At 33.3% G+C, this 24,933-nt stretch overlaps 1 long non-coding RNA gene across 2 annotated transcripts in view; it reads left to right on the top strand.

Moving 5' to 3' along the window:
- Window positions 1–24,933, top strand: part of LOC103221313 (uncharacterized) — a 349,435-nt gene that overhangs the window by 20,828 nt on the left and 303,674 nt on the right. For both annotated transcript variants that reach the window (XR_012095553.1, XR_012095554.1), the window contains exon 4: window positions 7,473–7,581. This is a non-coding gene — a long non-coding RNA (uncharacterized lncRNA). The remainder of the gene's footprint in view (window positions 1–7,472; window positions 7,582–24,933) is intronic.

The raw sequence follows: 24,933 nt of genomic DNA, 5'->3' as shown, positions 1-24,933 counted from the left end.
CAGGGTCTCTCAAGGCTTCAGTCAAAAGATGTCAGCTGGGCTGCATTCTCATCTGGAGGTGCAACTGACAACAAATCCTCCTCTAACAAATAATTCTGTTAGAGGAATTTATTTTCTTGCCACAGTAGGTATGAGGTCCTTCAGCTTCTTGCTGGCTGTCAACTTGAGGCTACTCTCACCCCCTAGCCATATGGGCCCCCCAACATGATCTATTGATTCTTCTTGGCCAGCAAGGCTTTCAAGTTTCTAGAAAAAGCTTACTGGTATGACAAAATGTTTATTTTTATTTTTTATGGTATATTGTCAATTTATAATGGTATATATTTGTGGGGTATAAAGTGATATTATAATTTATGAATGCAAAGCACAATAATTTAACCAAGCTAGTCCACATATCCATAATATCAAATGTTTAATATTTTTGTTATAACATTTAAAATTCATACTGTCAACATTTTTGAAAAGTGGAATACTTTGTTATTAACTATATCCTCATGCAGTGCAATAGATCTAAATAGAAGCATATTCCTTCCACCTGAGATTTTGTACACTCTGATCATCATCTCCCTATTACTGCCTGCCCCAGTCACTGTAACACCATTCTATTCTCAGGTTTTATGAGTTTGTTTTTGATTCTACATATAAATGAGAAATTGCAGTATTTGTCTTTCTGTCCTGGCTTGTTTTACTTAGCATAATGTTTTCCAATTCCATCATGTTTTTGCAAGAATTTCCTTCTTGTGTTGATAGAATTTCCTCCTTTTTAAAGGCTGAATGGTATTACACTGTGAATATATACCATATTTTCTTTATCCATCTGTTGATGGACACTTAGGTTGATTGCATAAGTTGACTATTATGAAAAGTTTTGCAATAAACTGGGAATGCAAACACCTCTTTCACAAAATAATTTTAAATCTTTTGATTCAATATCAAGAAATGGGATTGCTGGATGATATGGTGACTCTAGTTTTAATTTTTGATGAATCCCCATTCAGTTTTTTATAATGGCTGTACAAATTTGCATTCCCACCAAAAATCTGTAACAATTCTCTTTTCTCAACATCCTTGCCAACACTTGCTATCTTCTGTCTTTTTTTGATAATAGCTGCTCTGACAGGTGTGAGATGGTATCTTATTTTGGTTTTAGTTTGCATTTTCCTAATGATCACCAATGTTGAGCATTTTTAAATATATCTGTTGTCCGTTTTTATCTCTTCTTTTGAGAAATGTCTATTGAGATTCTTTGCCCATTTTTGGTATTTTTCTTTGCTTTGTTTTCTTGCTATTGAGTTGTTTGAACTTCTTACATATTTTGGATATTAACTTCTTATTCAATGGATCCCAACTATTTTCTCCCAATATGTAGGTTGTCTGTGTACACAGTTAATTGCTTTCTTTGCTCTGTAGCTTCTTGTTTTGAAGTGATTCCATTTGTCCATTTTTGCTTTCTTGCCTGTGATTCTGGGGCCAAATACAAAGAATTATTGTGTAGACCAAAGTTATGGAGCTTTGTATTCCATGTTTTCTTCTATTACTATTACAGTGTCTGTCCTTAAAATCAGAGATTTAATTCTTTAATCCATTATGAGTTGATTTTGTTTTAATGTGTTGTAAGATAAAGGTCCAATTTTATTGTTCTGTATGTGGATACTAATTTTCCCAACATTATTTATGTAAGAGACTATCCATTTCCTATAAACAAATACAGTAAAACTGCATGATACGAAATCAACAAACAAAACATATTAGCATTTCTGTACGCTAACAACAAACTATCTGAAAAAAAATTTAGGAAAACAATCCATTTGTAATAGCAACCAAAATACTTAGGAATAACTTTAGGCAAGAAAGTGAAATATCTGAAAACTGGAAACTATGAAACATTTTTACAAAGTTGAAGTGGACGCAAATAAATGGAAAGATATTCTATGTTCATGGATTAGAAAAATTAATATTGTTAAAATATATATACTACCCAAAGTGCTCTACAGATTCAATGCAATCTCTATCAAAATTCCAGTAACAATTTTCACAGAATTGTACATTGGAACCCAGAATAGCCAAGTCAATCATGAGCAAAAAGGACAAAGGAGAAGGCATCACAGTTCCTGATTTCAAAAATTGGAACGCAGACTAACCAAGTCAATCATGAGAGCAAAGAACAAATCTGAAGGTATCACACTACCTGATTTCAAACTATACACAGCTATAGCACAGAATGTAAAACTACAGTAATTAAAATATCATGTACATGGGCCAATGGGACAGAATAGAGAGCCCAGAAATGAACCTGTGCATGTATGGCCAATTGATTTTTGACAAAGGTGCCAAGACTTTGCACTGACCTATTATGTTAAGAGTACATAATTCATATCACTTTTACAGTGTGTGTCATTTTTCTATTTAAAATAATATTGAGTATCACTGTACATAAGAATCTATTATACAATGGGTAACAAAACAGAGAGTCACCATAACACTAAGAACAAGGGTAATAATCTAACCCCTATTGTTCTTCAGAGAAACCTGTATTATCTCCCCCATGCCACTAGATTTTTACATTCCTCATAATCTAGTGCCACTACTTCAATTTACATCCCCATATTCCCTACCCATTACTTTTCAGCATAATCTTTTTACATTACATTTTGGAAAGTCATCCCAGTATAGCAAAACATAATCATTTCAACTTTTGTTTAATTAATTTATTGAGTCATTAATTTTACAGCCATTGAACGTCTACTACAGATGAGAAGCTTAGCTGAACTAAGGAAATAAACTGAAGACAGTTGTCTTTAGTTTTATCACAGGCTAAAAAAAAAGGGATAGAAGCCTAGATATGATTACTTATTATTCTTATCATTGGTGTTATTAAATAGTATTACTGACCACCTGATTATACTTTAGGCATATATATTGTAATTGTATAATAATATTTTATGTTATTCTGTGGTTTGTTATGTACCAAGCACTGTGTTTTTCCTATATTAGTTCGCCAAGTCCTGTGAGATAGGTGTTACTAGTTCCATTTTAAGAGAAATCTGAGGCTCATGCAGGTAAACAATTTGTCTAAGGGCTGCCTAGCAGGTAAGTTTTAGAGATAGAATCAACAACAGCAGTCCAGTACTAAAACCCATACATATTCTGTTTCATTATGATCCTTCTCTGGTATTACTGAGCGAAAGCTCAGATATCAATTAGTTCTTTTCAGAGGATTTGAAGATGATTTCACGGTGGAGGTCGTATGTAAACAAGGTCTGAAGGAGGCCATATGTAACAAGGTCTGAAAGTAAGGCCATGTATTTCAACCCAAGACAAACATAAAGCTATGAAATAGAATGGTGTGACAGTTCATTGTTGAGTAACTATATATACATGTTGTGTCGTCTGTGCCACCTAAAGATTTTGGGCCCTACTCTGCTGTAGCCAATGGAACTAGAACAATACACTTGGAATTCACAAACATAGGTACAAAAAGGAGCTATTCTTCACATAATTTGAAATCGTTCCTGTGCATATATTGCTTTATGCTGGAACCATAGGTTTCTGGAGAACAGGATCTATACCTTTTATTTGTTTCATAAAGTTTAATATCACACAGTAAAGACTTCTTAAATAAATGAATAAGCTGGACAAGGGAACTGGGAAGTTGTTTGATCTACCTGTACACTGAATAACAAAATAATATTACTACTAATCATAAGTTTAAAATGCTAGTATGACTTCTGAAACTGATGATTCACTTCTTTGAAACATGCTAGTGAGGCCAGTAGTGGAGATTTGATCATGTCGGCTTTCTCTTCCTGTCATAGACATAGACATTGGCCTAGACAATTTCTGTGCTTTTGAGAAGGACCCTGTGAGAGTATATGAATCAGATGCTGCAAATTCATCATTGCCAGTCTTAAAAGAAACTTAAAGTGCATGCTCTCCTGGCAGTGAGACAGAAAATGTCAATTTTGCATTGGAAAATCAGCAAAATTTTTATAGTTGACCTCCCTAATCATGTTACATATAAATCCAAATTGTGTTGCAAATTTATCATATTTTTCTCGGCATACCTTATAAAAAGTTTAACTTCAAAAATAAATACCAGAGCATATCATTAAGGAGCTTTATTTTAAATCATCTTTCTGCTAGAAATAGGGCTGGTCTTCTACTTCTCACCTCAGAACACTAGGACTAATTCAGGGACCCGTTATTTCCTATACAGTTATTTAAATAGAATATGAGAAACTTTAAATCAATGTGATCTCTCAGTTGTTTAGAAAGCAAAATAAAAAACCCAAACCAAAATACTAATCTTATGTCTCACATATCAAGGAAAGATTATAAATAAACACTGATATGTCACAAAAGCTTTGTAATAATATTAAAATGGAAGGGTAGAGAGTCATATTAATTTTCAAAAAGTTGCTGAGTGTAAAATTCAATCTTTTAAAATATTTTTCATTGTAATATATCTATGAAATAATACAAAGTAGATATTTAACAAAGTCCATTAGCTTTTTAAAACCTATTATTGCAGATATATAATTGTATAGAAGTAGCATGCATGCAAAATATTTCAAAGATTTTAATAAATTTACTTTAGCTCTCTGACAATAAAAAGGTTAGGAAGATAACAAAACTGTTTGCAAAAATGTATAAACAATATTGAGTGATTTGGAATTGCTGTTAGTATAATAAAATCAAATACTAAATGGTATGAAAAAAATTATATGTAGCCAAAATCCAGAGAGGGAAAGATAATGCTCAACAGGAAAAACAGATTTGATCATATCAATCATGTTAAAAGCTAGTTTAAAACAGTGATTTGAATTAGTTCAGATTTTTAAAACTTTTACTAGCTACTACAGTCTTATGGCATTTTTATTGAGCTTGTATTATTTTTATGCTGTAAGACCAGGACATATGGAAATCTCAGAGCTTTTACCAGTAACTAAATATTTGATTGAACTCTTTCCTCTTCCTTTCTTACTTCACTTTATCTTGAGGCACAAAGAAAAAAAAAAAAAAAGGTCACCAGGAAAGAGAGAAATGCTACATTGCAAAATGAATTGTGAGAACATCATGACCAAAAACTTGTGACTGACTCACAAAGAAAATAAAGAGGAGACAGGACAGTAATATAAAGAGAAAACATTTTTAAAGGATTATTTTTGAGAGAGCTGTACTATGAATTCCATCTTCTCATTGAGTTACAAAGAGAACAATGTCTGCCTAACCTCAAGCCTAATAAGAAGGATTTCAATGAGATTACTTTGAGAGCTTGATGTGTGTCCTTCGTAATTGAGAGGCTTAACAGGCTGGTGCTTAAGTCAGGACCAACAAAGATAAAAGGACTAGTGTCAACAGAGTGAAAAAATTTTTCTGCAAAGAATTTACACTCATTTTTCATGAGTCAAATGTGCTATAATATTGCACATTGCATTCTCCAGGAAGCAGATACTGGAACAGTGATTAGCTACCTTGCAAAAATATATTAGTTAGTACTCTTGGGATCAACAGCTGCGTAAGGGAGAGTTGAGAAAGAAGTTGAGTTGGGAAGTTGAATGGCTCTTCAGCATTTACATGACTTGGGACAAGGGGGCAAGTCTGTTATGTCCCCATGTTCTTTATTTCTTTATACGTTTATTTTTGGAGATGGAGTCTTGTTCTGTCACCCAGGCTGGAGTGCAGTGGTGAGATCTCAGCTCACTGCAACCTCTGCCTCTCAGGCTCAAGCAATTCTTCTGCCTTAACCTCCTGAGTGTCTGGGATTACAGGCACACACCGCCACACCCAGTTAATTTTTCTTTATTTTAGTAAAGACAGGGTTTCACTGTGTTGCCCAGACTGGTCTCGAACTCCTGAGGTCAGGCAATCCACCGCCCTGGGCCTCTCAAAGTGCTGGGATTACAAACGTGAGCCACTGTGCCTGGCCAAATTTCCCCATGTTAATCAGTCTTAGGACACTGCTTAGTCATGGAAGGAAATAATCCGAAACAGTTGATAGCTAAGAGTGGCCCACCCACTATGTGGCTAATTAAGTCCTTCTTCCTGAAGAGAAATACGGACCATTAACTACAACAACAATCCCAAATTCTGAGTTCTATATGAGGAACCCCCAGATGGAATGTCAGACTGTGGTCTTCTGCCTCCTAAGGTAAGGGCACGCTAGGAGTGAGTCCGATGAAGTATATTATTGTGGCGTAAGTCAAGAGTGTATTTGAAGTGATCAGGTAAAGAAAGAACACTGTCAGAGCCAAGAGAATTATATCACGAGACCTAAAGGGAGATTCTCTTTAGCTGTCCAATAGAAAAGATATTGTGAATTACATATGTAATTCAAAATTTTGTAAGCCACACTTTTATAAAGTAAAAAAGTAAAATTAATTTAACAATTTAAATTATTTATATTTTATAACTTAAAATACAATTTAAGAAACTATATATTTCTATTTCAACATTGTAGTCAAAACTAAAAAACAATTGTTGAGATATTTTGCAGTATTGTGTCATACTAAGCCTTTGAAATCAGTGTGTACTTTACTCTTACAATAATCACATTTCAAGTGTATAGTAGCCTCACGTGTCTGTAGATTGAGCAGTGAAGCTCTAGAGAACCAACAAAAATATCTCCAGAGAGAAGTCAGCTTTAAATACTTGCCAGACCTAGAAATTTCCAATCCATTACATGATAGTGGCAATCAAATCAGAATTTTTTACATCTCTTACCTCTCACCAAACCTACCCTTGAAAATGTCAAAAACAGCAGCTGTTGAGTCGGAAAGAAAGAAGTTGACTATGCCTGCCTCCCCACGGGAGATCAGTTCAAGCTATTTGAGAGATGGAATTACATTTCCCTAAGTAAAAAAAAAAAAAAAAAAAAAAAAAAAATTAATGTTTGAAGTAAATTGAATATTTAGAACATTGTAAGTTGAAACCATAAACATATACTAAAGAGACTACTTTTTTTCCAACAGTTTTATTGACATATAATTGACATCTAATCGGCTGCACATAAAGTGTACAATGTGTTAAGTTTGACATACACATACACTCATAAAACTATCACCACAATTAGATAATGAACATATTCATCTCTCCAAAAAGTTTTTCATGCCTCTTCTTAATCCATACCTCCTGCTTCTCCCTCCCTCCTAGCTCCCAGGCAACCACTGTTCTTTTAGTCACTTATAATAGTTTGCTTTTTGTAGAACTTTACATAAATGGTATAATAAAGTATAATATCTTGTTTGTCTAGTGTCTTTCACACAGCGTAATTACTTTGAGATTTATTCATGTTGTTGCATGTATCTGCACTTTATTTATTTTTATTGGTGAGTAATATTCCCTTGTATAGATATACTAAAATTTTCTTCTACATAACTGGCATTTTATAAAAAATAAAAAAAAAAGAGATAAACCAAACTTTGTTTGTATATTCACCTGCTTTGAATATTTGTATTGTTTCCATTTGGCAGCTATTACAAATAAAGCTGTTCTGAATATTTGTGTACAAGTCACTACATGAACATATATGCTAATTCTCAGGCAAATATCTAAGAGCAGAATTGTTGGATCATATTATAGGTAAGTCCATGGTTAATATTTAATTAAATTACCAAATTGTTTTCTATACTAATTGTACCATTTTACATTCCCACCAGCAATTTGTGAGAATTCTAGTTGTTCTACCTCCTTCAGAACACTTGATATTGTCAGTCTTTTAAATTTTATATTTTTCATTATGTATGCAGTATATGTCACGGTGGTTTTAATATACATTTCCTTGATTACAAATGTTGTTGAATATTTTTTTTCAGAAGCCTAATTTATATCCATAGATTGTTCTATGTCAGTGTTTTCTCATGACCTTATTTGCTATTTGTATACCTTCTAGATGAAGTGCAAGTTCAAATCTTTTGACTATTTTAAAACATTGAGTTTATTTTCTTATTTTTGAGTTTTGAAAGTATTTTATATGCTCTGGACACAAGTCCTTTATCAGATATATGATTTACAAATATTATCTTCTCGTCTGTGGCTTATATTTCCCTTCTCTTGCTGTTTATGAAGAGCAGAAGTTTTTTATTTTGATAAAATTCAAATTTTTGGCCGGGTGCAGTGGCTTGCGCCTTTAATCCCAGCACTTTGGGAGGCCGAGGAGGGCAGATCACTTGAGGTGAGGAGTTCAAGACCAGCCTGGCCAAAATGGTGAAACCCCGTCTCTACTAAAAAACGAAAATTAGCTGGGTGTGGTGGCCTGTGCCTGTAATCCCAGCTACTTGGGAGGCTGAGACGGGAGAATTGCTTGAATCCTTGAGGCAGAGGTTGCAGTGAGCCAAGATCGTTCCACTGCACTCCAGCCTGGGCGACAGGGCAAGACGCTATCTCAAAAAATAAAAATAAAAATAAATTTTAAAAAGTCAATTTATCAATATGTTATTTCATTAATCCTAAACTTGGAAATGTATATAAGAAACCTTTACCTAACTCAAAGTCACAAGGAATTTTTTTTTTTTTCTAATTTTTCTTCTAGGTTTTTTTTTTTTTTCCTTTTGTTTTTGACAGTGTATTGCTCTGTTGCCCAGGCTGCAGTGCAATAGTACCATCTCAGCTCACTGCAACCTCTGTCTCCAGGGTTCCAGCAAATATCCTGCCTCAGCCATCCAGCTAGCTTGGATTACAGGTTCACGACACCACACCTGGCTCATTTTTTGTATTTTTAGTAGAGACAGGGTTTCACCATATTGGCCAGGCTGGTCTTGAATACCTGACCTCAAATGATCCACCCACCTCGGCACCCCAAAGTCCGGGGATTACAGACATGAGCCACCGTGTCCAGCCTCTTCTAGGATTTTTATAGTTTTTGTTTATGTCATTTAAGTCACGATCCATTTTGAATTAATAATTCCATGTAGTGAAAATATAAAAAATTTAACCCTTTCTTGAAAATATCACCGTCTTTAATTGCGTAATTCCAAATATCTCAAAAGGCATTGTTTTATGTATTTTGCCCAGTTGTTTCAAATTGACTTCCTTTTTTTTTAAATCTATAATTTTTATTTATAAATGTGTTTTGAAAATTTTTATGTCCATGCTGTATCCATTTCATAGCAGTATGGTATTCTATCTTGGAGCTATATAAAAGCAAATTTAATCAATGTTACTTAAGAGTGAGCTGTAAAGCTTTAGAACCTGCACCAGTTTTTATTCAGAAATGTCAATATGTGTCCCAATTCTTCCATTTTACATGCAGAAGTTTCATAACCTTCAATATCAGAACACTTATTTTTTAGACAATTTTTAAAGAAGTTGATTATTTTAGGTATTGACTAATTAACCTATAAAAATGAGGAGATGATTTCCCATCACCATTCTCATAAGGAATGGATTCTTAAGAATGGCCTTTCAAATTTCTTTTTGTATATCTAGGGAATTCTAGCCAATTATGACAATATTGGGGATGCAAAGGAAAGCTGAAACTAGAAACATGTTTTAAATATATTTCAGTACAATGAAAACTGGCATTTACTTTTTTTCTGAAAATGTATAGTGTTAAAGAAAATGCATATTCTAATTTCAAATTATATTGTCAAATTTTAATATGTCATAAGACTACCTATTATTTGCTGACTTTCTCCTTCCAAGACATTTCTTTTCTTTTCTCGAGGCTTTTCAATTTGTTGACTTCTCCCAAATTTCAAATCACAAATTTGCATCAATTTCTAAAAGGCTGTGTGACAATCATCTAGAAATTTATTTTGTCTGTCAATCACAAGATTAACCTACTTTTATTTATTCAATTCATTGATAAATCATTTTAAAATTTAAAAAACTAAGACATATCTTATCCAGCTTGTTCACAGACTTGAGGTGAATTCTATGGGCATACATCAGAGCTGGACAGTGATATCAAGTGATGGTACACATTATTGTATTTAAAATTGTTTATCCTTTTTCCATGTAAGTCTCTGAAAAGTTTCCAGACAAGCTGGAGGTCATTTTAGTTGACCTACATATTGGTTTTAAAAAAAAAAATTTCTGAGTTGGAACTTAGTGTGCTAAGTTTTATGCAAATCCTGGTTCACTTTTATCATTTTTCTCATTCAAAAATATTTTAAAAGTTCTTTAAGTAAAAATGGGAGTGTTTATCTTTTACTCATTCCAGAGGATTTTCCCAAATCTATCAGTGTTTTAATAAGCACCAAAAAATAAATTTTTAGAAAAAGGAAGAGATGTCAAGAGTTGAGGAACCCCACTGCAACATACTAAAGGACAGAATTAACGTGTCTTTGCCAAAGAGGTCAGAAAAGAAATGCCAATAGCAATATTTTATAAGTGATTTCACCAATCAAAACTATAAAGGACATAAGAAAACTGAGCCACCAGTAGGTCTTCAAAGCAGTTTTTTACTCCTTGTCTCTTAAAACTTTAGACTTAAGGAATCTTACCAGTTTGTAACATCTGAGGCAATATGATCATTACAAATTTGACCAGTATTTAACAATTGCCTTCATAAATCGAATTGAGTGTGTCTATGCCCTCGTGTCTGACACTTTAATGTTGCAGTAGAGAATTCTTGAACCCAATAATAACAACCTTCGATTTTGTTTTTCTACTTCTTTTCTTAACATGCCATTGTCTGAAACATTTCTGCTAAAAAGATGTTTTGCAGATCAGCAACATTAGCATTACCTGGGAGCTCGTTAACAGTGTAGACTCTGAGGCCCCACTTAGGACCTACTGAATTAGAATCTGCAGTTTAATGTTGTACCTGGAAAACACCTATGCATATTGAAATGTGAGAAGCATAGGACTAAAGGAGTCTCTTAGTGTCTAAGAGAGTCTTTCTAGCAACACGTGAAGTATGACATTTTCTTATAACTTTACCTGCTATTAGCTTTGCCCAGTGAATTTCTTTCTTTCTTTTTTTTTTGGAATACCATTTTATATTTTCAGATCTACTGATTCAGGCTCTTGCTACTCATTTCTGCTCCTCCTTAGAGCAGTAATAGTGATGTTTTAAAATTTAAATCTCCCTCTCCATTCTTCATTCATATTACTCCTCCCATTGCTTGCAGAATCTAGCCACATTATGTCAGTTGAACACTCCAAAGCTTTTCCTGTTTCTGCTTAGAACACATTGTTGCTAGCTGATCAATATATACAGGTCAGGCCCTTCCCTTGTCTTGCATCAGCTCAAATAACCTGTCCTGTGAGGGGCTACCTGTTTTGCAAACCAGATACTTTCTAATTTTCAACTTTATAGTTGATGTCACTTCAAAGTACATATCATGATCTGAGATCACTAATTGTGTGCAAGGAACTTGTATATCTTGAAATCCTATCACCAGAAACAGTGTTTACTCTGTAAGTCCTTCATAATTATTTTTCAATAAATAAATGAATAGTTCTATTATTTTATATCTTCTTTATTCAGTTCATGTAATTACCTAAATATATATGGAGTGCATGCAATTTTCCTGAGTGCTACTGTTAAGGTGAAAAAACAAAACAAAATGGAAGAGTCTCAGCTTCTACCCTATATTTGCTCTAGTGGAGACAGGCATATATAATGACAGATTACAATAAATGAGTAGGATTTTGATAGGAGAGTGGGTCATTTTAGGCCGAGAAACATATACAAAAGCTAGTGTGAAAGAACCTGATATCTTAATGAAATGATGAGACTCATCTTTAAAATTACTCTAACAGGAGACATTTGCTAACTATAAGTAGAAGTATGAAAAGACACAAGAAAATGCAACAGCCTATAGGTTACCAGAAGGATGATGCGAGTCAAATTCGAATGTGGATATGAATAATCTGGGGTTCTTGTTAAATGATAAGAGACTACTTATGACTGAAGCATAATTTGTGAGACCACCAGGATCTCCTGAGATTACTTGACTTCTCCACTCTCCTATATCTGAATACAAATAAATGAAAACAAAAATAAAAACCATGCAAACAAATAAACAAAAAAAGAATTTTAAGAAGCCACTTTGAAAGACAAAATGCACAAGACAATTAAGAATATAATTTTATTTTGGCTATGAAATCAGAAGAACTTTAATTGATAAAAAATGTCTCAAAGAGGAAGAAGATCACTAGGCACTTACAAAACAAGATAATAATTGAGGAATGGTGGAGGTAGGCCCTATAAAGTGGTCATTTACAGTTTTTCTGAACACAAATTGTTGGGAGAATTTTGTAACTGCTATGGATTGGCTGTGTCCCCTCCAAATCTCATCCTGAATTGTAGCTCCCATAATTCCTTCAAGTTGTGGGAGGGACCCAGTGGGAGATAATTGAATCATAGGAGTGGTTTCCCCCACACGGTTCTCATGGTGGTAAATAAGTCTCATGAGAACTGACGGTTTTATAAGGGGAAGCTTCTTTTGCTTGGCTCTCATTCTTCCCTTGTCTGCCACCATGTGAGACATGACTTTCTGCTTCTGCTATGATTGTGAGGCCTCCCCAGCCATGTGGAACTGTGAGTCTATTAAGCTTCTTTCTTTTGTAAATTGACTCGTCTTGGGTATGTCTTAATCAGTAGTGTGAAAACAGATTAATACAGTAACCTTCTCTGTATTTTAGAAGTATGGTGCTCAGGTAAAATGTAACACTCTCACTACCAACTTCTCCTCCTTTGAAGAGCTTACAAGAGGAAAATTTAATCTTGGAATTTTTTCAACTCTATCAAAATGTGTATTACTTGTATGCATTTCTCAGGTATAGTAGTATTAATAAGACAAACCAGAATGCAAATTATACATAAAAGTCAATAAAATATCTAACATTATCATGAAACTTCATATTTGGAATATAGAAAATTTAAGCCAAAATAAGCCTTTAATTTTTTTATATTGAGCAGTTTAAAAACAGTGACAAATTACATTCAGTGTGGTAAATATTTTGTAGTTCACAATTAACTTTCTAATTCCCTAAAATGATGTCATGTCTGTTTAAGGCATTACCCGTTTGACCCTGTGTCTTACATTGAATTTAAATAGTACCAAAAAAGAATATAATTTGCATGCAGTTGGTGCTCCATAAATATTTACAGATTATAGGGATTTACAATTTAGTTCAAATAATATTACGAGATATCAATATTCTTTCAAGTTTAGTTTAAAGTTTATGTACAAAATCTATTTTTTAGAGATGAGAAGGCTTATTTATTTAGAAAGGACAATATCAATGGTTCTAAACAAAGGATCACTTCTGTCTCCAAGGGACACTGGACAAAGACTGGAAACATTCTAGATTGTCATAAAATGACTTTGAAGAGTGCTAATGGCATCTAGTAGGTAAAGGTTAAGGTAAAGGTAAAGAGATACTGCTAAACAGCCTACTTTGCACAGAAGAGAATTATTTGGCTTGAAATGTCAGTAGTGCTGAGGATGAAAGTCCCCAAACTAAATGCGTTTGTATACAGATGAATATGTGCTCAAGTCCTTAGAGAGCTAAATAAACATGCATCAATGTGTGTATTCATAATTTTCTGGAAATTCTGAAGCCCTGTACTTTCTTCATCTAACTAGAAAAGCTATGACAATCTATCACTATAATCTTAATTGAGAATGCTTCAATTTTGGTTGCCAATTATTCTCTGATGGAGCGAAGATGTTCTGGTTCTAACTAGAATAAACAAATGGCTTTCTTTTGATTTTGGATCCCTAGTTCAAAATAAAAAATAAAAAAGACGATAGAGTAACACTGACATCATACAAATATAAATTCTAAATATCTAGAATATTATTAATTTTGGTCTTTGGCTCTTAATGTTGAAAGAAACAATGAAAAGATGTGAAAGCTATGGCTTCCAAATATATCTCAGAAATTTTTTTTTTTTGGTACATTTGAGAGAGAGAGAAAAAAAGACAGGGAGATTGTTTTTTTATCTTTCTATACTTAAAGATTAACAGATATTCACGTAACTATATGAAGAATTTTTTAATTCAAATTGGGGAGGAGGAGAATAATACATGAAGTGATCAAAGAATGTCAGTTAAAGAAAATGTAGTCAGTGAATTGTAGACTCATCAAAACAAGATTAGAATGATTAGATTTTTATATCTGACAGATTTTGTATTGTTAACAAAATTATATTTCAAAAATTGTAGTCAACCACATCAGAGCATTTGTAAAGACAAAATACACAAAACAAAGCCACTGGAAAATGTCAATCACCTGAAATTTAGACAAGAACAAAGAAAATATGATAATATGAGGAAATAATTGCTACTATCTAAGCACATTGTCACCCTAAATAACAGAGAGAGAGATCTTTATTTATTTGGAAATAAATGTTCCCAAATATTTTTTACCATTGCAATGGAAATATGCATGTCATAGTAAACTTTGTTTGTATTCAGGGAAGAAAAGGAAGACCAAAGTTTTTAAAGGAAAACAAAATAAGGAGAATTAGTTGTTTTGAAATAATTATCCTTGGTTAAAAAGATCAGTAAAAAGGGTGACACCAGTCTAAGGTGGGACAGGTAGTTGTTCAGAAGATGTTCTTACAGAAGTAGCTTTTGTATAAGGTTGCAACGGCCTTTGTGCAGGGTTGCAGTTTTTGCAGAGTCTTTTGTGATACTTTTGTTTATCAGTCATACAAGCACGAGAACCCTCTCTTCATGCCATTTCTCAGCTGTTTTTCTGGGTTTTAACATTTATGATTTCCTTTTGATTCTGACAACTTTCACATTTCCCCTTTTGATTAAAATCCTTCTTTGAATGTTTCACTGATCAATCATCTTGTAGTTAGGTTTTGATATCCCTTGGTGCTGAAATGGTCCTGTCCTGGTTGTTGGTCTCATCTCACATTTGGGAAGAGTGATTGGTGACTAGGAATCAATATCAGAACCCTTTTAACCACACTTGAACAAGAAATGAACTTGGACAAGATGAGAATGACTCTCAGTCAAAGTCTACCTAGATTCCATTATTAAGTTAAATTTTATCTGTTTCATAGTCATTTGTCATCAACTATTTTGGGCCATCATAATTTTGTTAGTAGTTGTACTTCTGCAAAAAAAATTAACAAGTAATAGTTACAAAGTTTAAAAAAGGAGAAATATAAAGTAAAATTAATAATAATATGATAACTTCAGTTCGAGTAACGGTTTTTAGCCATGGACCTAGGCTTAAAGGCAAATAATTAAAAAAGTCAAATGATCACAGGAACTTAGGTGGGATCTGTTGTAACCATGTAGCCTTTATTATTATTATTGTTATTATTATTATTTTGTGTATATGGCTCTTAACTTCTGAAGACTAATTTTTCCAGGTTCAGCATGTAGTGTTAACAATAGCACAGACCTTTTCTTAGCCAGAGGATATTAAAGGAATTTTCAGGCTAGGTTCTGTTAAGTTACCAGCAAAAGCTATTGATTGTGAAATTTCAGTTATATCATTATACTGCCAAGGGAAAAGATTAGCATTAAGATAGGTAAGATTCTTGTTTTGATAGGAAATTTTATTCTGATATCTTGAAAAAAAGCTTCCTACATCATGAAAATGTCAGCTTCTCCTGGGTCACTGTGAATGTTTTTGTTCATGACATTGAGTGATTTGGTGAACTATTTTTTGTATGGCCCATATATCAGTCATGAGGGTTATTCTTTAAAATTTATCTGGTTTCAGCTTATTGAACTTTAGGAACACAGTAGTGTTTATTTTTAGTTGCAGAGTTGTAGCCAAATGTTATAGGAAATTAGGAGAGTTCAGGGTCTAGCCCAAACTACAGGTAGATAATGAGAACTTGAAAACAATGCACAGGGCTACAATCCAATAGCAGGTATATCATAAATTTTTTCTTTAGGAATAGAACTTTTTCTGTCTTTATATAGGAATTTCAGATTTTAAAACCTCTTGAGGCTAGGAAGCCAAACCAAGACAGACTTTGGATTTTATTTACAATCTTAAAGTACTTGAGCCTGCCAGGAAGTGACAATTTGTACTCACTCCCTCATGGTAAAGCTAGGGACTCTTGAAATAAGGCATTTTATGCACATTTTAAATATTCAATTTCAGTCAAAGTCTTGGTAATATAACCAGTGCTTCCAATTGTATCCTGATTATAAATAGAGAGCATATTTTTACTAAAATTATGTAACTGATCATACTGTCATAAAAAATAAGAATACTCATGAATAGTTTCTGAATTTTGGAGGAATAAAATAGGTAGAAAAAGCAAATGCTTCCATATTTGTTCACAAAAGTATACTTTACCAAATTATTGTAAACTATGGATTAGCATATGTGAGAAAGTTTTCTTAAATCTGGAAAACAAAATATTTAAGTAAAGAATGAACAATGTTTTAAATAAAAGCCATAAAATGGAACCTTCATCAATTACTTAATTTCATGTTATTGTTTTGTTTTAATTGATCTTGATTAGTAGCTTCATGAACCCTTTAGTTTATTTATTAGAGTTCTGGCAATTTTTTTTAGTTCATTAACCTTAGGGTTATCAGAAATTTGTGTTTAAGAATGCATGCAAAAGTCCTTTCCATAAAAAGTAAGTTTGGGCTGTAACTGATTGCAAATACTTCTGGAGAAGAATTCAAAACAGTAGATAATAAAATCTTTCAATAGCCATAGTCAAAGGTTTTATGAAAATTCCCAACTGACAAGGAAATATTCAGTTATTTCTATTACATATAGCATTTTATGATGACCATAATCATGATAACATTGTCACATCAGGACCACCAGACTTTTATAAATTTCATATAATCTTTAGAACACTCACATTAATAACATATCCATACAAATATAAGTTTAGAAAAGATTTAATATAACAAAAATTATGACTGAACCATATTTGGTTTTTATAAATTTTTAAACATTTTTAAACATTTTTATTAATAATATACCCATAAATGTCACTGAAAGATAGCATCACTTATCATTTGGCAATGCTTCAAATAGAACTCACAAAATAAGTCTAATTATTTAACATCTCTACAAGATGAGAGGTACACTTTTTGTTGCTCTCCAGGGGCCCACTGGGAAATCCCAAAATTAATTCTTGGTCAAAAAGACTTAATTTAGAATTTTGATTTGGGGGAAGCCCATCAAAAATGACAAAATTCTCAAAACAATTGATTAAAACAGATCCATAGGTCAGTGTAAAACAATATTCTTTCAAACAGAAAAATACTTTAAAAACTTCAAAAGCAATACAGAAATTTATATGGATTTAACCAAAAAGGTAAAGAAAAACCTCCTATAATGAGATTGTTTCTTGTTATGCGAAGCCCATTTAGAAAACCTGGAGGTTGAATCTGATGAAAAGGGCACTTGAGTTTAATGAGACACAGTAAGAGGGTGTCCAGACTTATGGGTTTGAACTATATTATAGAAGAATGTAAGAAGAAAACTAGTACCTTGAGCAGGGTAATACATGGCTTTTACTAAAAGCATGGGAAGTTCCCTGCTTACAGAGAAAGTTCAGTCAAATTTTTAAAAAGACAAGAATAGAGAAAGAAGTTATACTTGAGGAAGAATTCCTTCTTTAGAACTTCAAGATAAATATTTCAGCATCAGGCCATATCAGCAAAGGTAGAAGCAGAGAAAATGAAATGTTACAGAACTGAAGAAAAGATTGAAGAAGCGAGTTGTCACCACCACCAAGCAAAAAGATATACTGTCTGAAGAAAAGAACAAAAGGCAATGATGTATGATTTGCGAACCATGTGCAGCAAGATACAGCAAAAACTGAACTTATGAGATAGAAATCTGATAAGTTTCAAGAAGAATTTCACCTCAAGAAATGAAATTACCATTCTCAATGAAAAAGACAACATTTCCAACTGAAACTAGGGAAATTAAATAGGTCTCAGGAAGGAGTGTTGCAAAAATAGAAACTCCTTGTAGTTTAAAAGATGGCTGTTAAAAAATTAAATATCAGAATTAAAACCTTAACCTTTTACATTTTATTAGGAGCAAAACAATAATTTAAGAAAACCTTGTTTTTCTAACATAGGAAACCACACTTTAGTTTTATATTAATGTATTTTTAATATCCAGGATCAATCTTTAGAAAGACTTATGAATAATACTAATTATAGCCACCTTGATTACACACAACATTTCTTTCATAAATTTCTCCTTTATAAACTTTACCATGACTTACTCAGACCATTCATGACATAGTTGGACTTTCTGCTTTGTCCTTTACTTCCTCTTTTTTAAGTAGCCAGTCACTGTACTTCAGGACAAAAGTTTGCCAAATAAAATTATTTCTCACATGAAACTATTCTCTTTTATTTTTCACCTTTCTTACCAAAAATGTACTTTCATATCCACAATTTTCTTCACATCTCTCTCTCCTACTTACTAGTTCCTTTCCTTCCTTTCTTTCTTGTTTCTGATTACATCCTAAATCTGTATTTTTGAAAAAACATTTAAATAATATTTAAATCACACAAAATTACTTTTCCTCAATAAACAACACATATTCATGCCTTTCTTATATTTTTCTCTTAGTAAAAAAGAAAAAAGTTACTTTTAGGCACACTTTATGCAGTGAATTATATATATATTAATTAGATTTTTAACTATTAGTAACTTCAATTTTTAGCAAGTAGTTTTAAGATCAAATATCAGGTTTTTGCTTGTTTGTCTGTTTGTTTGTTTTGAGATGGAGTCTCACTCTGTTGGGATTACAGGTGCCTGCCACCACACCCAGCTATTTTTTTTTTGTATTTTTTGTAGAGACGGGGTTTCACCATGTTGGCTGAGCTAATCTTGAACTCCTAGCCTCAGGGGACCCACCTGCCTTGGCCTCTCAAAGTGCTGAGATTACAGGCATGAGCCATTGCACCTGGCCCAAATATCAGTATTTTTAGATGGAAATCATTTTATAACATTAAGAAACATGTTTCTCATAACATAATATTTATGTATAATAATAGATACAAATATATTTAGCTTTTCTATAAAATTTAAGAAGCCAAGAAAAAATTTATATTTATGTTCAGCAATTTATTTTTTATCTTATTTAAAATGACTCATCTTTAATGAGTATCTATAATTTAACAAAACTTTAAGATTTTAAATTACATAAGTTTATTTATAGAAGTGTATCCCATCTACATTTACCTAATGTATTAGTCTGTTTTTCACACTGCTATAAAAATACTATCTGAGACTGGGTAATTTATAGTGAAAAAAGGTTTAATTGACTCACAGTTATACATGGCTGGGGAGGCCTCATGAAACTTACAATCATGGTGGAAGGCAAAGGGGAAGCAAGGCACACCTTACATGGCAGCAGGAGAGAGAAAGAGCAAGCAAGCGCCATGCTTTAAAACCATCAGCTCTTATGGGAACTTACTCACTATCGCCATAACAGCATGGGAAACTGCCCCCATGATCCGGTCACCTCTCACCAAGTCCCTCCCTCAGCACGTGGGGATTGCAATTCAAGATAAGGTTTGGCTACGGACACAGAGCCAAACCATATCACCCACTTTATTAACTTTTTTAAAACAGTTTACCTAGATTACTTATTAAAACAGATATTAGGCAAAAATAGTCATCATAACCTATGAATACCAGGTGTTTACCTAAGTAAAAACCTCAAATATATAGATATTTTATTGTTAACTCAGAAGATACAGTCACTTTCATTAAACGAACAATATTAACTTAGTCTTATCAAACATTACACGAACAAAGGTCATTCCATTTTAGGCTGGGTTTTATAAAAGTTTATTAACTTTTGTGTCAAATCCTGACACCTTAAAATATCTATCTGAGACAAGTATGAAACTGTCAAAAATACTGCTAATTTTGAAGATATTTCTTTTTTTAATTTACTAATGATTTTAAAGCCAGCTTCTTTACTAAAAATTTATTTACGTCACATTAACTGGAAATCATTTCAGTTAATTACTATTTTATATTTTAGATGACAGTCCATTTATCTAAGCCAATAGGAATAGAATTCCTTAAGGGATTTCTGGCTGACTATGCCAGAATTTATTTTGTAGACACAAGATATGTTACATGTATATATGCATAACTATACCTAAACACATGTGTACATACACAAATAAAGACCTTACAGTTTTCATTCTAGAATTTTAATCATGAAGTAGTAATAAAATCACACTGGTTTATAAAAGACAGTTGAACCAAAATAATGTTTTTGTTACAATCAGGACCTGTTCACAAGACTAAACTGTACATGCCCTGATAGGTAGCTTAATTATGGCTATGGGCCAAAATTTTGGGTAAAATGACAATTTAATTTAAAAAAAAAAAAAAAAAGCAAAAAAAAAAAATACTCTTTCACCTTCTTTCCTCTTTCAATGTTTACATTTTAACTAGTTTTTTTTTTTTTTTAATTTTTTTTTTTTCCTGAATTGTATAAGAAAAACAAAATTGCCTAGTAGCCTTGAACTAGTAATGAATGTATTTTATGTTTGTTACTTTGGTTTGCTAGACTACCAAATTCAGGCAGAGAATAATTTTACCATCTTCTTGGAAGACTAGGGGCAGAGGGGCTTTTTCTTTTTGGCCTTTGCATGGTAGAAAATACAAAATTTTTATGTCAGAGATGTCTTATATTATTGCTTTGAGGTCAGGATTTTGACCTGTTTGATCTGTATGCCTAATTTCTATAAACATTTATTTGATTCTTTACCTTTTAGATTAGTAACTTTTGAACCATAGAGCTGTTGCAATTTATAAAGCCATTATTTTGAAATATCATAAAAACTTTTTTCTTTCTTTTTTTCTTTTTTTTTTTTTACATTTTGGCTGGAATGCCATAAGCAATGAGTTCTAGCTGAATGCCAGTGGAAAAGTCAGCAGATTCAAAGTAGGCAGAAAAAAAACGTATATAGCAGAGAACATAGAAACCTATACATGTTTACTTAGAGTTACGGGTTTTTGGAATAATTATCGTTTTAGCTCTGAATTTTCCATGATGTAATTTTACCCATCATTTTAAAAATATGCGGAAGAATGGCCCATACTATGTAGACAGTTAGAGTCCTAGAAATCTTGGTATGCCTTAATGTTTGGGAATCCCAATATGATTTTTATCAATCTCTCAGAAACAAAGAAAATTTTATAAATTCTATAGAGGCATGTCAGGAGTTTAGACTGATATTTTACATGGTGGCAAACCCCAGTGGCTTTTAGTTAGCCATCTTGCAACCACCACTGAGAATGTTTATTTTCGCTCTGGAAAGATTTTCAGAAACAAGCAAGGGGAAAGGGTCAAACAAAGTCAAAGATACCAAGATGAGTATTCACTGAAATTTTAAATCAGGCATGCAGATCAAACAAAATATTCAACTAGACATGCAGACCAACCAAAAGTAATTTATCAGAGAAGACATGCCTCACAGACAAAATGTAAATTCTGAAGAAATCAGAATACTCAATCCAGAAAGACATATATCTTTATGCCAGGACAAAAAAAAAGTAAAACAAAAACAAAAACAAAAACAAACAAAAAAAACTTACCAAATAAGACAAAAAGTCTTTTATCATTTTATTAAGGTATCCTTATCTAAATCAGACCCCAAACAATGTTGAAAGTCTTCTACCACAAGGAGAGAGGTGCCATCAGAGAGAAGACTCACCAGGGCAGAAAAGGCAGGCCATAGAAGGGAAGAACTCAACCCCAGTGACTACTGCACACGGGTTCCAAAAATCACAAATACCTTCCAGGAGTGCTCCTTTCCAGTCCCCATTTCTGACACCATATGTGTCAATGTGAATAACAGAGAAGCACTACAAAAGAAAAAGATGTTTATTGGGGTATAAGCATTGCAATGGGAATACCTGTGTTGGAGTAAACTATGTGCGTATTCAGAGAGGTAAAGGAAGTTAAAAGATTTTTAAAGAAAAAAAATGAAGAGAATGACATAATTGTTTTGAAATAACTATTTTTGGCTACAAAGATGAATAGCAAAGGTGATGCCAGTCTGTTAGACAAGCAGTTGCTGGGCAGATGTCCTTGCAGAGTATTTTTTGTATAAGGCTGTGATGGCCTTTATGCCACTGTAATGTTATTACAATGGCATTAAAAGTGTAATGGCATTGTGCCAAAAGGTTGTCGCTTTTACAGTCTTTTGTGATAGTTTTTATTATTGAGCATACAAGGAAAAAACCTTCTCTTCATGGCCTTTGGCCTTCTCCAGCTCTATTTGTCAGAATTTTCTTTATTTTATTTTTAACATTAGTGACTACATTTTGATTGTGACAACTTTCACAGCATGTACATATATCGACTGATTTATTTAGTCCTTTCTGAATTATAATTTAAAATGCATATTGACATTTGGGATTTATTAACCATCTATACATACAGGCAAGTTTTTTTTTAATTAAAATATTCTTTCTTTACATGTTTCCCTTTTTTATTTTCTTTCTTTTCTTGCCCTTCCTCTACTTACTGTTAAAGAGCATTTGAACTGGGTACTATTTATTTAAGGTTGGTTTTTTTCATGGAACTCAGATCACTTAGTAGAAAAGGCATTTAACAAAGTCAAGGTTATCTTGTTGACTTCACAGGGAGAAATCTTTACCATAGCCCAATAAAATTAACTTTATATTTGCCCCATTCTGTACTCATCCTTCCACATAGCATTAATGCTCTCATTAGTGAAACCTGAGGCCCACTAAAGCATAGGCTAATCTATGGGAGGAAAATATCTTTTTTTCTACTCTTTTTATGTTTATGGCTGAAAGCCCTATAATAAAAGACAAAATAACAAGAGAAATGCATACAAATGTATTCAATTTAGTTTTGCATGTCACGGAAGTCTTCATGAGGAAAGGAAAAGCCCACAACATAGTTAAAACTAAGAGTTTTTTATGGTAGGTTTAAGGAACAGTGGATAGTTGTGGAGAAACACGATAGATCATAGAGGGTGTGATCTAATGTAAGTAAACCAATGGGGAGTGGGAGATCCCGATTGGCAATACCTGTGTGTTCTGATTCTTCTCTGTGTCCTTGTCTTGAGACATAAGGATGTACCTTTCTTTCAGATATAGAGAAGGCACTCCTAACACGAAAGTTTTGTGATCAGCTTCAGGAGAAAGTCAGGATGCCCTTATTATGTTTTATGACCTGGTTCAGGGAAGAAGGGCACAAGGAGCGGTGGTGACATTCCTGCTGCTAATGTTTTATCAAATTTCTTAAAATATTCAATTGCCAAGGTGACATATTTTGAGGTAGTATGTCTTGAACCCCCTCAGTAACAAGGGACAGGTAGTTAACAAATGTGTGAACAGCCTTCATGGGAACCGTGGCAAACTTGAGAGCGTGCTCTAAAAGGAGTGAGCATTAGAGACCTAGCTTCTGGCTTTCATTCTCCTGTATTATGACGATTTGCTGCCTAGTGTTGCTAAACATTCTAGTTTTGTTTCTTTTTCTTTCTTTCTCTCTCTCTCTCTTCTTTCTTTTTTTTTTTTTTTTTTTTTTTTTTTTTTTTTTTTTTTTTTTTTTTTTTTTTTTGAGACGGAGTCTGGCTCTGTCGCCAGGACGGAGTGCAGTGGCGCAATCTAGGCTCACTGAAAGCTCCGCCCTCCCGGGTTCAAGCAGTTCTGCATCAGCCTCCCAAATAGCTGGGACTACAGGCGCCCGCCACCACGCCAGGCTAATTTTTGGATTTTTAGTAGAGACAGGGTTTCACCGTGTTGGCTAAGATGATCTCCATCTCTTGACCCCATGATCCGCCTGCCTCAGCCTCCCAAAGTGCTGGGATTACAGACGTGAGCCACTGCGCCCGGTCAGAAGTTACATTTTAAATGGTATCTCCCCATTTTTTTTTTTTTTAATGGCTTTTTTTGGTCTTTCTGTTCTTTTCCTTTCCTTTTTTGTTTTCTTGTTGAATATGGTACATCACACATATCTGAAAGTACTAATTTTACACCTCTGACACAGATGTTGATATTTTCCCCAAAGGGTACTAAGTCAGAATATATTAACATTCTATTAGAAACCTACTCAAATAGCTGCCACTGGGGTTTGATATGCCAAGAATAACATTTTCATTAAAGGACTATAATGTGACTGTAAGAAACTGTCTAGCCAAGCAAATAAACCTTGCATAGAATCCCAAAATGCCATTGTTGACTGAGGCAGAGGTTTATGAACTTCTTATCTATAAAAGCTGTACTTCAATATGGCAGCTGTGGACTTGGGGAAGGATTGGGATAAGATATTTGAGGCAATTAATTTATGCTCATAGTGGTAGAATAGCTTGCCCTTCATTATTGCCCTCCAAACACTCAATTTTCGATCCTTCTGAACATAGTTTTCTTCTTTTTACATGGAAATGATAAAGTCAGTAAGCCAATTCAGTAGACTGAAACCAGGTATATTTACATAGTAAGTTTGTTGTAGAGATGGTGGTGCAAGTTGATTTTTGCTGTTTTAATGCAACTCTGGATGCCAAATTAAAGATTATTCTATGCCAATTGTTCTCAATGTCAACCTAAAATAAAAACAGAGAGAGGCTTTGCCAAAAAATGATTTTACTTGAGAATAAATGACAGAGGATTGTAATCCAGGATACACAGGTTGTGAAAAAATCATAGTTGTATCTAGATAATCTGAGGTAATGAGAAATTTTTAAAGGCAAAATGGAGTCCTCATAAACTGCTCCGAATAAAGGTATGTTGGTCACAGAAGCTCATTTCTGGAGCTGGTGTCAGCAAGTTGGTAAACATACCCGTTGCTAGGCAAGTGTTCTTGTGAGAGCATCTAATCTGTAATACTGTTGTCTTGAAAAATTTCTTAGATAAACCTTGTTGAAAAAATATATGTGGACATACAGAAAAAGCAGTTAAGGTAAGATGTGAAACACATATAGGATGTATAGAAACTTTTTGTGGACTTCAGAAAAGCCTTTTTGTTAATTCTTATCTCAAACACAGATGAGTCCGCTTCTTTCATGA

The sequence above is a fragment of the Chlorocebus sabaeus genome, chromosome 15 (genome assembly GCF_047675955.1).
Source record: "Chlorocebus sabaeus isolate Y175 chromosome 15, mChlSab1.0.hap1, whole genome shotgun sequence".
NCBI lineage: Eukaryota > Metazoa > Chordata > Mammalia > Primates > Cercopithecidae > Chlorocebus > Chlorocebus sabaeus.
Note: the sequence above shows the minus strand (reverse complement) of the source record. Positions and strands in the feature narration are given on the sequence as shown.